The sequence below is a fragment of the Lissotriton helveticus genome, chromosome 10, assembly GCF_964261635.1.
Source record: "Lissotriton helveticus chromosome 10, aLisHel1.1, whole genome shotgun sequence".
Taxonomy (NCBI): Eukaryota; Metazoa; Chordata; class Amphibia; order Caudata; family Salamandridae; genus Lissotriton; species Lissotriton helveticus.
The window spans coordinates 1,158,100,641-1,158,115,428 of NC_136071.1; the positions used below are offsets into that span (position 1 = coordinate 1,158,100,641).

The 14,788-nt window shown below is 49.3% G+C and overlaps 1 protein-coding gene across 2 annotated transcripts in view; it reads right to left on the minus strand.

The window, feature by feature from the left end:
* UBE2E1 (ubiquitin conjugating enzyme E2 E1) overlaps positions 1–14,788 on the minus strand; it is a 370,046-nt gene that overhangs the window by 148,306 nt on the left and 206,952 nt on the right. The gene's annotated exons all lie outside the window — the stretch shown is intronic.

Consider the following 14,788-nt stretch of genomic DNA (forward strand, 5'->3'; position numbering starts at 1 on the left):
CACAACACCTGCCGCAGTCCGCAAGACCACCCTCACGCCGCACAACACCTGCCGCAGTCCGCGAGACCAACCCCACACATCACAACACCTGCCGCAGCCCGCGAGATCACCCTCACACAGCACAACACCTGCCACAGTCGGCGAGACCACCCCCACACAGCACAACACCTGCCGCAGTCTGCAAGACCACCCTCACACAACACAACACCTGCCGCAGTCCAGGAGACCACCCTCACACAACACAACACCTGCCGCATTCCAGGAGACCACCCCCACACAGCACAACACACGCTGCGGCCCGTGAGACCACCCCCACACAGCACAACACCTGCCGCAGTCCGCAAGACCACCCCCACACATCACAACACCTGCCGCAGTCTGCAAGACCACCCCCACACAACACCTGCCGCAGTCCGCGAGACCACCCCCACACAGCACAACACCTCACGAAGTCCGCGAGACCACCCCCACACAACACAACACCTGCCGCAGTCCGCGAGACCACCCCCACACAGCACAACACCTCACGAAGTCCGCGAGACCACCCCCACACAGCACAACACCTGCGCAAGTCCACAAGACCACCCTCACACAACATAACACCTGCCGTAGTCCAGGAGACCACCCTCACACAACACAACACCTGCCGCAGTCCGCGAGACCACCCCCACACAGCACAACACCTGCGCAAGTCCACAAGACCACCCTCACACAACACCTGCCGCAGTCCAAGAGACCACCCTCACACAACAACACCTGCCGCAGTCCGCAAGACCACCCCCACACAACACAACACCTGCCGCAGTCCGCGAGACCACCCCCACACAGCACAACACCTGCGCAAGTCCACAAGACCACCCTCACACAACACCTGCCGCAGTCCAAGAGACCACCCTCACACAACAACACCTGCCGCAGTTTGCAAGACCACCCTCACACAACACAACACCTGCCGCAGTCCAGGAGACCACCCCCACACATCACAACACCCACTGCGGCCCGCAAGACCATGCTATACCTAGTTTTTCCCATTGAGCTGTGCTGTCAGGGCAAAACTTTCTGCAATGCAGAATGCTACTTTTCAACCCGTTCTTCAGATACACTGCGTTACAATAGTAAATAGGCCCCCTGGAATAGTTTAGGGAAAGTTGACTTTCCCTCAAATATTCTAGGACTGGATTTAAACTAGCAAAATTGCCTTCTCTACGCCTACACCACTTTCAGGCAGAGCAACACTTTGCACCCAGACTGCACTTGCTTGCTTGTCTTTTTTAACCAATTTATTATATGTACCTGCTTAATTACTATTTTTAACCAATTTATTATATGTACTTGGTGGCTTGTCATTTTTAACTAATGTATTATTATATGTAATTGCTTGCTTGTCATTTTTATTCTATTATATGTACTTCCTTAATTGTCATTTTTAGCCTATTTATTAAATGTATTCACTTGCTTGTCGTTTTTTAATCTATTAACTGTGTACTGTCGCAGCGCATTATTCATGATTTGCAACATATCCTGGCAGCTATCGCTTCATGCTTTTAAATGAACACAATAACATTTTGTTTTTAAAAAAAACAAAGCACTCTCCACCCTCACACAACACATCTGTTGCAGCCCGAGACCACAACCCTAAATCACTACCCTCATGCAGGGCAACACTCACCACCCTCAGACTACACCTGCTGCATTAAAGAGGAATATGTCCATCACTCATCCCCCTCAGAAAGCCCTTCAGTTGCTTCCACCCAAAACAAGACAAACCTCAAGCACCACCTTCACACTGGACAACTACTGCTGGAACCCAAGAGGCCAAAACAATCGCTTACCACCCTCACACAGAACATCCGCTGCAGCCAGGAGACCACAACCCTCAATCACCACCCAACCACAGCACAACACCCGCTGAAGTAAAGGAGACCAGAGCCTTCACCTACCATCACAATGTACAGCACATAATGTGCTACAACTCTAGAGAAAACCATCCTTACTCACTACCCTCACAAATCACTCTTGTTGGAAACAGAGAGCACAACTCTCACCACTCTGATACAGCACACCCACTGCAAACCAGCAGAACACATCCCTCTCACCACACGCACACAGCACAACCTGTGCTGAAACCCTTGAGATCAGCGACTGTGGTTGTGAAGGCATCGGTTACTTCTCATGAAGCAGCTACATGGATAGATGACTCTCGCTTACCCTCACTCACAAATAATCCAAATCCTCAACACACAACTACCCTCCCGAGAGCACCTTCACACCTTCTGCTCCCACATTACTAATCACCAGGCCACAAGTCCTAAAATAAGAAGTAAGGGGACTAATCTAGTTAATCAGTATGCACGTGACATCACAGCGCGTGATATCATGGTGTGTGACATCACAGCGCGTGACAACACAGGCAGTCGCATAACAATAAGTGACATCAGATCTTAAGCCCTCACATATATGTTTAACGTGTCTATCATGAGTACATTGGAGCAAATTTCCAGTATACAGGGAAACCCTCCTGAAGATTCACACTTTTGTAAGCTACACATAAAACAATGTTGCCTTTTGTCAGCGTAAACCTCCTCTAGCCATAGTGCTTTACAAGAAAAAATAGTGACATTTAAATTATTACAACATCTCCTCAGGGGTAGTAAGCATCATATAAATGCTAATTATTTTGTGTTAACAATGGGAAAGACCTGCACATCTGACATTCTTATAGTAATGCATATCTTGTAAACAGGGACTGAACAAAGTGAAAAGCTGCCACTCTTAAGTATGTGTGAAGGGCTAACAAGGTGTGAGCCTTTGTATCCCCTCTGCTTCATTTGCATCAGGTGTGAGGCTCCTGACTGCTCCCAGCCAAGAGACTCCAACAAAACCCATCAGATTCGGCCTTTGTTATGAGCTCAGCAGGAGTCTGAAATAAGAAAGCCCCTTCCCTGCCTACCAGTTGTTGATTGTTGCAGATCGAAAGCAGACAACGTGCAGGCGCTGCTGAATGTGTCCTGGTGTTTGCAAATTACACCTGGACAAATTCAGTATATTTTTCAGTGGGGCTCAACTTCTTGGCAGGGTGGACGGCGTCCACCCTGTGAAAAGAGTAAGTGGATGCTGTGTACCCGCGTGTACCCCCCCGACTCGTGCCCTGCTAGTCACGGAGGAGTAGGTGGCATGAAAAGAAGACCGAACGGGCATCATTAATAGAGGATTTGGCACACCACCAACCACACGCATCACCAATACCTCACAAGTCACTCTCACTCCAACTGCACAGCCATCGGACCTGAAATCACAGGTAGGTGACCGGTCTGGAGAGATGCACAAACGCAACACAGTCGCCACCCTCACAAACTAGCATCATCCCTGCCCTTTCGGCCACCACCTTGCACCTGCAGCTCAAGCGGCCATTTCTACAGTTCGAGGCCACCAGTTGTCCAACCACAGAGCATCCTGCATCTCGGACTAGGGACATCTGCAACCACAGAGGACGCCAAACTGTGAGCGACGGTCTCAAGCCACTGCCCATAACCCCTTGCATGCTCACAACGGCCCCGGCCATCATGCGTCACGGTGGGCGTGTCGGAGGACGGCCCCCAGCCGTCCGAATCCCACCCACTTTTAAAATCGCCCACACAGCACGAAACTTTGCAGCGGATGTAAGAGGTTTAACAACCAAAAACCTCTGAGAACATGCAGAATCAGCCATCAAACACCTATGGGCAAACGTATCCACCCAACCCAAACATCACCATCGACCCCCACGCTCCTAGAATCAAACAGCATCAGCTGTCCCTGGTGACCCCCCACCAGCACTGCTGTCCTACCCCATAGAACCCACACATGGTATCGGACTGAAGACTCCGGGCGATCATCCAAGACCCACGACTGTGTGTGTGGGGGGGGGGTTTCTATATATATATTTTTGGGTGGAAACTCAAGATACCAGGGAGAGATCCGATGATGAAGCATGAAACCAAGAGGGTGTGCGAGGGTCCCTAGAAATATTTTTGTGATTCTCTCCGTCTAGAAGGAACAAGTTTTAACTGAGCCAAGGCTCAGACAAGAGGGTGGTAGAAACGCTTGATGTTTAATAAAGACAGCCTCCAGTCAAACCACCATCAAGCCCCTTTCCCATAGGTCCTGAAACCAAACCACTGATCGCTGGTACAGAGGAAGGTAGAGGGAGGCTCCTGAAATCCCTCAGTTTCATCACCAATTAAGTGATAAAGGGTGAGCGGGGTCTGAAGCCCCCTTCACTGGTTTTATTACTAATGCCAACGTATGTGGGGGCGGGGCTGAAATATCACAGATCTCATTGGTGCAGAGGTGCTCCTCCCCTAGGGTGACCAGGCGTCCCGGATTTTCCCAGATGGTCCAGGTTTTTCACCTGCTGTCCCAGCAGATTTCTGGAAATTTAGCTCATGTCCCGCTTTTAGAGAGGGTCGACTAAAAAATGTGGGAGGTGCTTTTTTATGTTTTACAAAGCAGGGATAGTTAGCAGTTGGTTCAAGAAAGCAATTTCATAAACAGGCAAGCTTCTGGGTTTAAAAATTGCGTTTTATGTATGTTCTTACTGCCTGTTCTGTAATTCTCTGCTGAGGAGCGCTGTCATTCTGTGCACTCGCTTGAAGTAAAACTGTAGTCCTTCTTCTATTTTCGTGAAATGTCCCGGTTTTTGGCTTTAAAATTCTGGTTACCCTATCCTACCCCTTCAAGGCCCGAAGCCCACTGAGGAGCAGCAGGCGCTAAGAAGGTGGTGCTGGACGGTGACAGTTCAATGGCAAGTGTTAAACCGTGGCTGCTTCAAGCGCCTCCCTGGTGGCGGCTGGTTAAGAGGGGCGCCTGGCTGCAGAGGACTCTGGCAGTCCATGCAGGAGATTGGGCACTGCTGCCTCAGAAAGGGTTAACAGGTTTATGAAATGTTCTGAAAAGCTCAGCAGTAATATTTTTAGCGTCCTCTGTCGCAGGGATATAAAAGGCTCGCTTTAGCCGGAGCCTGGTGCAGTCAGTGCCGCTGATGTGCGTTTTACAGACGGGCTTTTGTTGGGGGGTTCTAGAGACGCACCAACGCCTCAGAGTGCCTGGAGCTTTTTGATGGAGAAGGTTTCATTGTGGGGGCATGCATGGGATGGTGGGGGTCTGATGCAATCTGGGTCCCAGGGCAGAGGAACTCGTGGAGTCTGCTCTGCGGGTCCACCGCCACGGAGCAGACACCAAGTACCCGGCATACCGTGGACAAACGGGGTTCTGGTACAAGGCGGGCCCTGTGAGTGCAGTCGGGAGGGGTCTTCTGGAGTCAGGTGAATGGAAGAGCTCAGGGGTTGGTGCATTGTGGAGCAGAGCCTGGAGGTAGTCCAATGGGGTACAGTGGGGGGCTGGTGCATTGTGGGACCAGTATATGCAGCACCCACAAGTGTTTGAAAGGGGGGCATTGGGCATCTGCTGCATTGAAGGGTCCCGGTGGGACAGACTATGAATGGGGGGTCTGGCACTCAGCAGGAATTGGGGTTCTTTGTAGATTACGTGTAGTGCACTACAGTGCTTAATTTGAGCCAGTGGTTTTCAGTGCTCGGCACTGGCACTTATTTGTCAACACCGGCACTTATGACAGCTGCCACATGGTGGCACTGTTTCTGCAATTAAAGATGAACAGAACAATAGTTGCTTATTTATTCAATGTACATTGAAAACAACGAATACCACCAGCCAAATCATTCTTATAGTTTTGGGAGCCTTGAATAATCTGAAATGTCACACTTATATCAGAGGAAAGTTAGTAGCTGTGTAGGTACTGTAATTGGCAACGTTGGTAGGGGCAGAGGGTGGTGCTAACTTCAGCGGACTCCCAACGAGGACCCTGGCACTTATGTTTTTTTTTATCAAATTAAGCACGGGAACCCCAGCTCGCTTCTAAGCTCTGATCAGATCCTAAAATAATCCTACTTCACTTCTGAAAGCTTGTCACAGAGATAAAACTGGTGCAGTCAGTGACTCTACACCCAGACTCTGGCACAGGTACAAATAATGCTATTTAGGAGCGTGCACAGTTCCCCTTGAGCATTTCTGGCTTCCATCATAACTTTGCCACTTTCACGTGAAAAATAAACATTGCCACGATCTGCCATATCATTCTTATTTAAAAGCTGTATAAAGTTTCTGTCTTTTCTGCGTGAGTGAGTCTTTGCAGAAAACCACAATCTTCTGCTGCCAAAGCCACTGTAGGGAGAAAAGCTTGGCAAATGTAAAGATACAGGAACAAAATGTCCCCAAACTTCCGTAGTGGTACACAGAAAGCATAACATTGATATAAAGACTCCATGAAGTAGACATAGAAGGGATGCTCTGGGCTGGGCCACATCCTACCTTCACAGAACTACTGTCATCCATACCCCCTTTCTCACCCAAACCATACTTCACAAAAGCAGGGGTCCCTCAAGGCTCTATCATCTCACCCATGCTTTTCAACATCTACATGAAGTCATTGCTGGCTCCGATTGATCAATTTGACCCCACGTGCTATAACTATGCGGATGGCACACAAATACTCCTTCAACTGGAATGCCCCAGAGACAATGGAACTCGTCAATTTTCCAGTCTCAGAGCCGTGGGTCAGTGGATGACTTGGAGCCATTTCAAATTGAATGCTTCCAAAACCGAAATACTTACACATGGCGATCGGTAAAATTATGACCCTCTCACCAACTGGGAACACCGCCTAAAGTATCGACGGAAGTAAGAAACCTCGGAATAAAGTATCGAAGGAAGTAAGAAATCTCTGAATGACCACGGACTCCAAGCTATCAATGAATGCCCAAATGGATAAACTAGCAAGAGCAAGCATCTTCCCCCATCTGGGATTTCCACACAACGTCCAAGCTACCATCTCGCTTGTTCTGTCCAAACTCGATTACGCAAATAGCCTTTACCACAGATCACCATTAATGACTATGAAAAGACTACAACGGATTCAGAACTCGGCTGCCAGACTACTCTTACATATAAAGCCACAAGACCACATCTCCCCTGCCTTGAAAGTCCTGCACTGATTACCTGTTGTCAGAGGATCCACGTTCTAGGTGCTTTGGAATCACCCACCAAGTGATACATGGAACAGGACCGCTCTGCTTCAGGAATAAAATCACCAAACACATTCAATAAAAGTACCTCCACTATAGAGTGGCACCTCACCTCAAAATCCCAACCAACGTACAAGAAACAAGCATTGGAAATGCAATAGGTCTCGCATTAGAAAAGTTGGAGCTATTGGTCTTGTAAATGACACATTTTATTTATGTGTTGGTTTTTAAAAATAGCTAAATTGATAGCTTTGTCATTTACAATGCCAATAGTTATAACTTTTGCTCAAATGTGACACCTATAGCATTTGTAATGCAATATGTTTTATTTACGTGACTTATATGTATTCATATTACAAATAACAATGGCCTTTATTTTTTTATAATTAATACTTAAATAAAAAGTTATTGTAATTTATAATGGCAATTGATACCGAGGGTTGTGAATAACCTGAAGCGATCACTGAATTTAGAGAAGATACCACAGAGGGTTAATTTGTTTATAGCAGGAGCTCTTGTTGTAATTGCAGGTAACAAGTTCCAGTCCTTGCAAAATAACGCAGTGGGCTATGTCTTTGGAGCAAACATCTCCATGCAAATGGCGAGATTTACGTTTGAATATGTGCGCGGTATTTTCTAAAATGAGAGCGTTTGGTAGTAATTTATACCATTATTTAGTTACCAAAAAAACAAAAACAGTAAGACGAACAAGACGGAGGGCATTGCTGTGGGGAGGGGGGAGGAGAAATGCGAAACGGCCGCAGCAGGGGGCGGAGCGGGGAGAGCGGCGATGGGGGAGAGACACGGGCCGTAGTGTGAAGCAGCAGGGGCCTTTATGCCACAGACCTCAGACACAGCTTACAGTTAACTTGCCCGATTGATACCGAAGGTTGTGAATAAGGTAACAAGTTCCAGTCCTTGTAAAACAACGCAGTGGGCTATGTCTTTGGAGCAAACATTTCCATGCAAATGGCGAGATTTACGTTTGAATATGTGCAAGGTATTTGCTAAAATGAGAGCGTTTGGTAGTAATTAATACCATTATTTAGTTACACAAGATCAGAGCGAAATAAGAAAGTATAACTTGAATCCTAAAACAAAGGTGAATGAACACAGGCGTGCTGGCCACAGAATATGCAAATCGGTTTAATGCAGCTGCACGCAAGACCACAGTATTGACATTTGACAGGAGTATACACTTATGAATTCTGTGAAACGTACATGTGCCCTTCGGTGTACTTCTCTCTGCTAGGAAAATAAATACGTAAAGTACACTCTGAGCGCACCAGATATAGAAAAAGCTTCAAGCAGCTATGGCATTTCTTCAACAGGAAAGTGGATTCGGCTGGGGGGGGGGTGAGGGGGATGCGGTTTGTTTTAGAAACAGAGGAAAGCAGGAGGAGGGGGCAGTCGGTTTTAAAAGACATTGTGATGCTATGCGTTGTGAATGTATGCGTAACGTCATACATTCCATCACCACAGAACCTACGGAAGGTAAAGGCCGATCTGGAAGTCTTTTTAGCTGTTCTAAAGTTATCAATTGTTCCTCTATTATGACTGGATGATGTGAGTAAATACCGAGCTCTATGTTCAGACAGCCATCACTTTTTTGTAGGTAATGTTTTATTGAATTATAAAATGAACTTTTCATGACAATCGGCAAATCAGTGAATTCAGGCAGTCACTGGATTCTCAAAAACCGAGTGTCCCACAGTTGCATGGCATTCACTTGGGAGGCGAGGGAGGGAGAAGAAATACGAGACGGCCTTGCGGCCATGAGACGTGTGAAGCAGGGGGCGGGGGGAGCGGATGCCTTTGAAGTGAAGCTAAGCTTCACTACAAAGGTGTGGGAGGAGTGCGGCTGAGGGAACAGACGGCGATTTGATGATGTGCACGCACATTTTAGGTCAATGCGCTTGCGCATTGACCTAAAAGCCACGGGCACAGCACCAAATCGCCCAGTTAGGTAAAGTCTGTTTAAGACGCTATAGTCTCGCAAGCTCAATGCGCATGCGCGTTGACAGGCGAGACCTAAAAAACATGGGTGGTACATCCTTCTCTGTTCAAGCAGCCAAACTATGAAACTCTTTACCCCCCAGTATAAGATGCACGGATAACCACCTTATCTTCAGAAAACTACTCAAGAATTGGCTCTACCCCACATAACCACCATAGTCAAACATAAATACATAGCATATTCCTCGGTTTATACGCATTTATATGTACTATAGATATGTACCTACATATGTGTATTGCTTTATATAAACATATATAATAATGTTTTTTAAAATATAGATATTCGTTAGTTCTGCTTAACAAATGTACATATTACTTATAGTTTGAACCGCTACAAGGAGAGTCCGGGGAGGAAAAGGCAAACCTACTGTCCCAAAAAGCAATATATCAAAACACAAAAGAATTAGGTAGCCTATAAAAATGTAATTAGGAAACCGTGGTGGGGTATAGAAGCCTTACTGCCGGATTAGTACCATCCGGCAGGGAACGGACTCAGTAGGTTCCTCTGAGTGGTGGTCCTTCTGACGAATGTGTGACTATGAGGGCCACCACCCCTCATTTTGACCGAGCCTCTGGTACCCCCTAAAGCCTAGGATTCATGTTGTTGTGTATTTAAGTTCCCCAGGTAGGATTCACATGGGCACACCTTAGGTGTGTATATATATATATACATATAATGTACCCCCCAGACACTGGCAAGTAGGGAATTAGGGGATATTCAAGTATGTGTCTTTAGGGTCCCGACAGCCCTGACGAATGCCCCAGACCGTTTAGGCTCTTTGTGGGGGCAGAAACATGTTGGTTTACAAAAAGATGGATCAGAGACATTATTCTCTATAGGATCCATCGACAAATTTGATTTTAATGTACCTCAGGTCCTCACCAATAAAGGTGATAACCGAGGAACCTGAATGTATTTTTAATCTAACTGGATCCCGCCTTTGTCCAGTTAAGTTTTATGTAAGAACTCCCTCCTTTCGCCAGTCTTCACGGAGGTCGAGTCCGGCCTGGTAGTGCCACCTTACCAGGGTGGGGAGAGGATGGCTATGATGAAGCATGACACAATATTGTGTGAGAGGCTTCCTCTTCCATTAAGGATGGCCTTCTAGAGACCTCTTCTCTTTGGGTACACATGACTTGCAACTGTAAAACTTCTGTACCCCACCACAGTTTCCTAATTACATTTTTATAGGCTACCTACTGTTTTTGTGTTTTGACATATTACTTATACTTACATTAATCAGTGTTTTAACATGTATATAAGTGAGTGCATACCTAAGTAAATCTTATCGTAATTATTTATCGACAATTGCTTCACTACTGAGTTACAAAAAAACAAATACATTAATTTAGGGTACAACAACACTTGAAAGCCAGAGTTTATTTAATGCATCTTTAATTTACATATACTACCTTCCTTATGAATATATGTACCTTCCATGTACTTATGTATCTATATATTTATTACTTTTCTTCCAATTCATCAAATCCAATGCACTTCCCAATTTCTCACCCTATACCACTCTCGGTATATCCTCTACCTCAACTCTGACTCATCTCAAACCTCATTATACTACTTTTTCCAATGCTCTACCCTATTTCTCACCCAATACCTCTATTAATATACTCTCTACCCCCACTCTCTCATTCATCCTAAACTCAATACCACAACTATGATCCCCAAAATAACCCTTTCTAGACTCCGGCTCAAGGACAGCAGTGCACCGTGGGTTGGCACGGCTCGTACACAGCAGTGCACCGGGGGTTGGCGTGGCTCGTACACAGCAGTGCACCGGGGGTTGGCGTGGCTCGTACACAGCAGTGCACCAGTGGTTGGCGAGGCTCGTACACAGCAGTGCACCAGGGGTTGGCGTGGCTCGTACACAGCAGTGCACCAGGGGTTGGCGTGGCTCGTACACAGCAGTGCACCGGGGGTTGGCACGGCTCGTACACAGCAGTGCACCGGGGGTTGGCATGGCTCGTACACAGCAGTGCACCAGGGGTTGGCGCAGCTCGTACACAGCAGTGCACCAGGGGTTGGCGCAGCTCGTGCACAGCAGTGCACCAGGGGTTGGCGCAGCTCGTGCACAGCAGTGCACCAGGGGTTGGCGCAGCTCGTGCACAGCAGTGCACTAGGGGGTTGGCACGGCTCGTACACAGCTGAGCACCAGGGGTTGGCGTGGCTCGTACACAGCAGTGCGCCAGGGGTTGGCACAGATCGTACACAGCTGAGCACCAGGGATTGGCGTGGCTCGTACACAGCAGTGCACCAGTGATTGGCGAGGCTCGTACACAGCAGTGCACCAAGGGTTGGCATGGCTCGTACACAGCAGTGCACCAGGGGTTGGCGTGGCTCGTACACAGCAGTGCACCAGGGGTTGGCGTGGCTCATACACAGCAGTGCACTGGGGGTTGGCACGGCTCGTACACAGCAGTGCACCTGAAGTTGGTGCGGCTCGTGCACAGCAGTGCACCAGGGGTTGGCGCGGCTCGTACACAGCTGAGCACCAGGGGTTGGCGTGGCTCGTACACAGCAGTGCACCGTTGATTGGCACGGCTCGTACACAGCAGTGCACTGGGGGTTGGCACGGCTCGTACACAGCAGCACCAGAGGTTGGTGCGGCTCGTGCACAGCAGTGCACCAGGGGTTGGCGCGGCTCGAGGACAGCAGTGCACTGGGGGTTGGCACGGCTCGTACACAGCAGTGCACCGGGGGTTGGCATGGCTCGTACACAGCAGTGCACCAGGGGTTGGCGCAGCTCGTGCACAGCAGTGCACCAGGGGTTGGCGCAGCTCGTGCACAGCAGTGCACCAGGGGTTGGCGCAGCTCGTGCACAGCAGTGCACCAGGGGTTGGCGCAGCTCGTGCACAGCAGTGCACCAGGGGTTGGCGCAGCTCGTGCACAGCAGTGCACCAGGGGTTGGCGCGGCTCGTACACAGCTGAGCACCAGGGGTTGGCGTGGCTCGTACACAGCAGTGCACCAGGGGTTGGCGTGGCTCGTACACAGCAGTGCACCAGGGGTTGGCGTGGCTCGTACACAGCAGTGCACCAGGGTTTGGCGAGGCTCGTACACAGCAGTGCACCAGTGATTGGCGAGGCTCGTACACAGCAGTACACAGGGGGTTGGCGTGGCTCATACACAGCAGTGCACCAGGGGGTTGGCGAGGCTCGTACACAGCAGTGCACCAGGGGTTGGCACGGATCGTACACAGCTGAGCACCAGGGGTTGGCGTGGCTCGTACACAGCAGTGCACCAGGGGTTGGCGTGGCTCGTACACAGCAGTGCACCAGGGGTTGGCGTGGCTCGTACACAGCAGTGCACCAGGGGTTGGCGAGGCTCGTACACAGCAGTGCACCAGGGGTTGGCGAGGCTCGTACACAGCAGTGCACCAGGGGTAGGCGAGGCTCGTACACAGCAGTGCACCAGGGGTTGGCGAGTCTCGTACACAGCAGTGCACCAGTGATTGGCGAGGCTCGTACACAGCAGTGCACCAGGGGGTTGGCGTGGCTCGTACACAGCAGTGCACCAGGGGGTTGGCGAGGCTCGTACACAGCAGTGCACCAGGGGTTGGCACGGATCGTACACAGCTGAGCACCAGGGGTTGGCGTGGCTCGTACACAGCAGTGCACCAGGGGTTGGCGTGGCTCGTACACAGCAGTGCACCAGGGGTTGGCGTGGCTCGTACACAGCAGTGCACCAGGGGTTGGCATGGCTTGTACACAGCAGTGCACCAGTGGTTGGCGAGGCTCGTACACAGCAGTGCACCAGGGGTTGGCGTGGCTCGTACACAGCAGTGCACCAGGGGTTGGCAAGGCTCGTACACAGCAGTGCACCAGGGGTTGGCGTGGCTCGTACACAGCAGTGCACCGGGGGTTGGCGTGGCTCGTACACAGCAGTGCACTAGGGGTTGTCGAGGCTCGTACACAGCAGTGCACCAGGGGTTGGCGTGGCTCGTACACAGCAGTGCACTAGGGGTTGGCGAGGCTCGTACACAGCAGTGCACCAGGGGTTGGCGTGGCTCGTACACAGCAGTGCACCAGGGGTTGGCGTGGCTCGTACACAGCAGTGCACCAGTGGTTGGCGAGGCTCGTACACAGCAGTGCACCAGGGGTTGGCAAGGCTCGTACACAGCAGTGCACCAGGGGTTGGCAAGGCTCGTACACAGCAGTGCACCAGGGGTTGGCGTGGCTCGTACACAGCAGTGCACCAATGGTTGGCGAGGCTCGTACACCGCAGTGCACCAGGGGTTGGCGAGGCTCGTACACAGCAGTGCACTGGGGGTTGGCACGGCTCGTACACAGCAGCACCAGAGGTTGGTGCGGCTCGTGCACAGCAGTGCACCAGGGGTTGGCGAGCCCTGATAAAAGGCACTGCAATCCCGACTAGTATTGACCCTATACCAAATAACTCCTTTTCAGTGAGTGAAACAGCCTTTTAGTGCAGCGATGCTGGACTAGCGAGGGAGGGTCATTAAATGAAACTTTCCGTAAAAGCGATTGCACCACTCCCACCTCCATCGTGTACAGACCCCGTACCAAGCTTGGGATACTCCAGACCGAGTTTAAAAGCACTGCCACAGGCTTTGCACACAAGAGGCTCGGGCTCTTAATTTCTAAATACTGCACACATGGACTCCCATGTTTGAGCAATCTTAACACACAGCACAACCTAATCCTAGTTCCTTCTTTCTATAGCTTTTTTTTATTTCAAAGTTTTTTATTAATTTTTTATAAACAAGTACATTAGCATTTCTGTTACGAGGTTCCAGCCAAACAGTTTGTGTTGCAGTAATTACAGGTACTTCCCCAGATCGCATGCTATCTCAGAAAGTCCCCTTCTTCATTATTCCTAGAACCCTGCTAGAAACATTGACCTTGACTTACAACTATGGATTGATTCCTCGCCTTCCTTTCCTCAGAGTGACCCGCTCTGTACCTCTCATCCTCTGCACGTCGTCTCTTTCCGAGTCCAGCCTGTCTGCCTTAATCCCGGTTATTGCATTTCTGCAAAGGGCTCCCACCTCATTTCATAGCTCACCATCGCTCCCTCTTTAAATCCCTTTCACTGCAACCTAACAATGCCTACTCCTCTCACCAACCGCTTGCATTTTATAGTGTATACTTTTATCGTTGTAACAAACCAAATAAAGTTTTATTGACTGACTGACTGACCCTTGCATTTACCCATAGTTTCCACTAATGATCACACCTGTTAATTTAATCCACCATAAAGCAACAGGAGTAAATGCATGCCGGAGGCACATGACCAATGCAGATGACCTCCAATAACCAGGATTATTCACTTTTTTTTTTTTAATCCGTGCATTCTGGGAGCTGTAGTCTGGTTGTATGATGGAACCATTCATGCACTTACCATGCATGCCTTTACATTGTGAGCAGTAAACGCATCGTTACCATGCGTTCCTTTGCCACACAAGTCATTACAATGACTTGCCATAGGGGGGCGCTGGACTTTGAAAAAGTATAATTTACTATTCCAACTCCAGTCTGTGCAACAGTAGGGAAGGGGTTGGTCTTAAAATCCAACACCAGTCCAACAACGCAGTCCCTGAAGCAAGTTGTAACGACATGCATAGTAAAGGAACGTGTGATAACGATGCGTTTGTTGTATGGCCGTGTTATAATAGCACTGCGCGGTTCTGGCTGTGTGGTAAAGGCTGTTTCCCCTGTA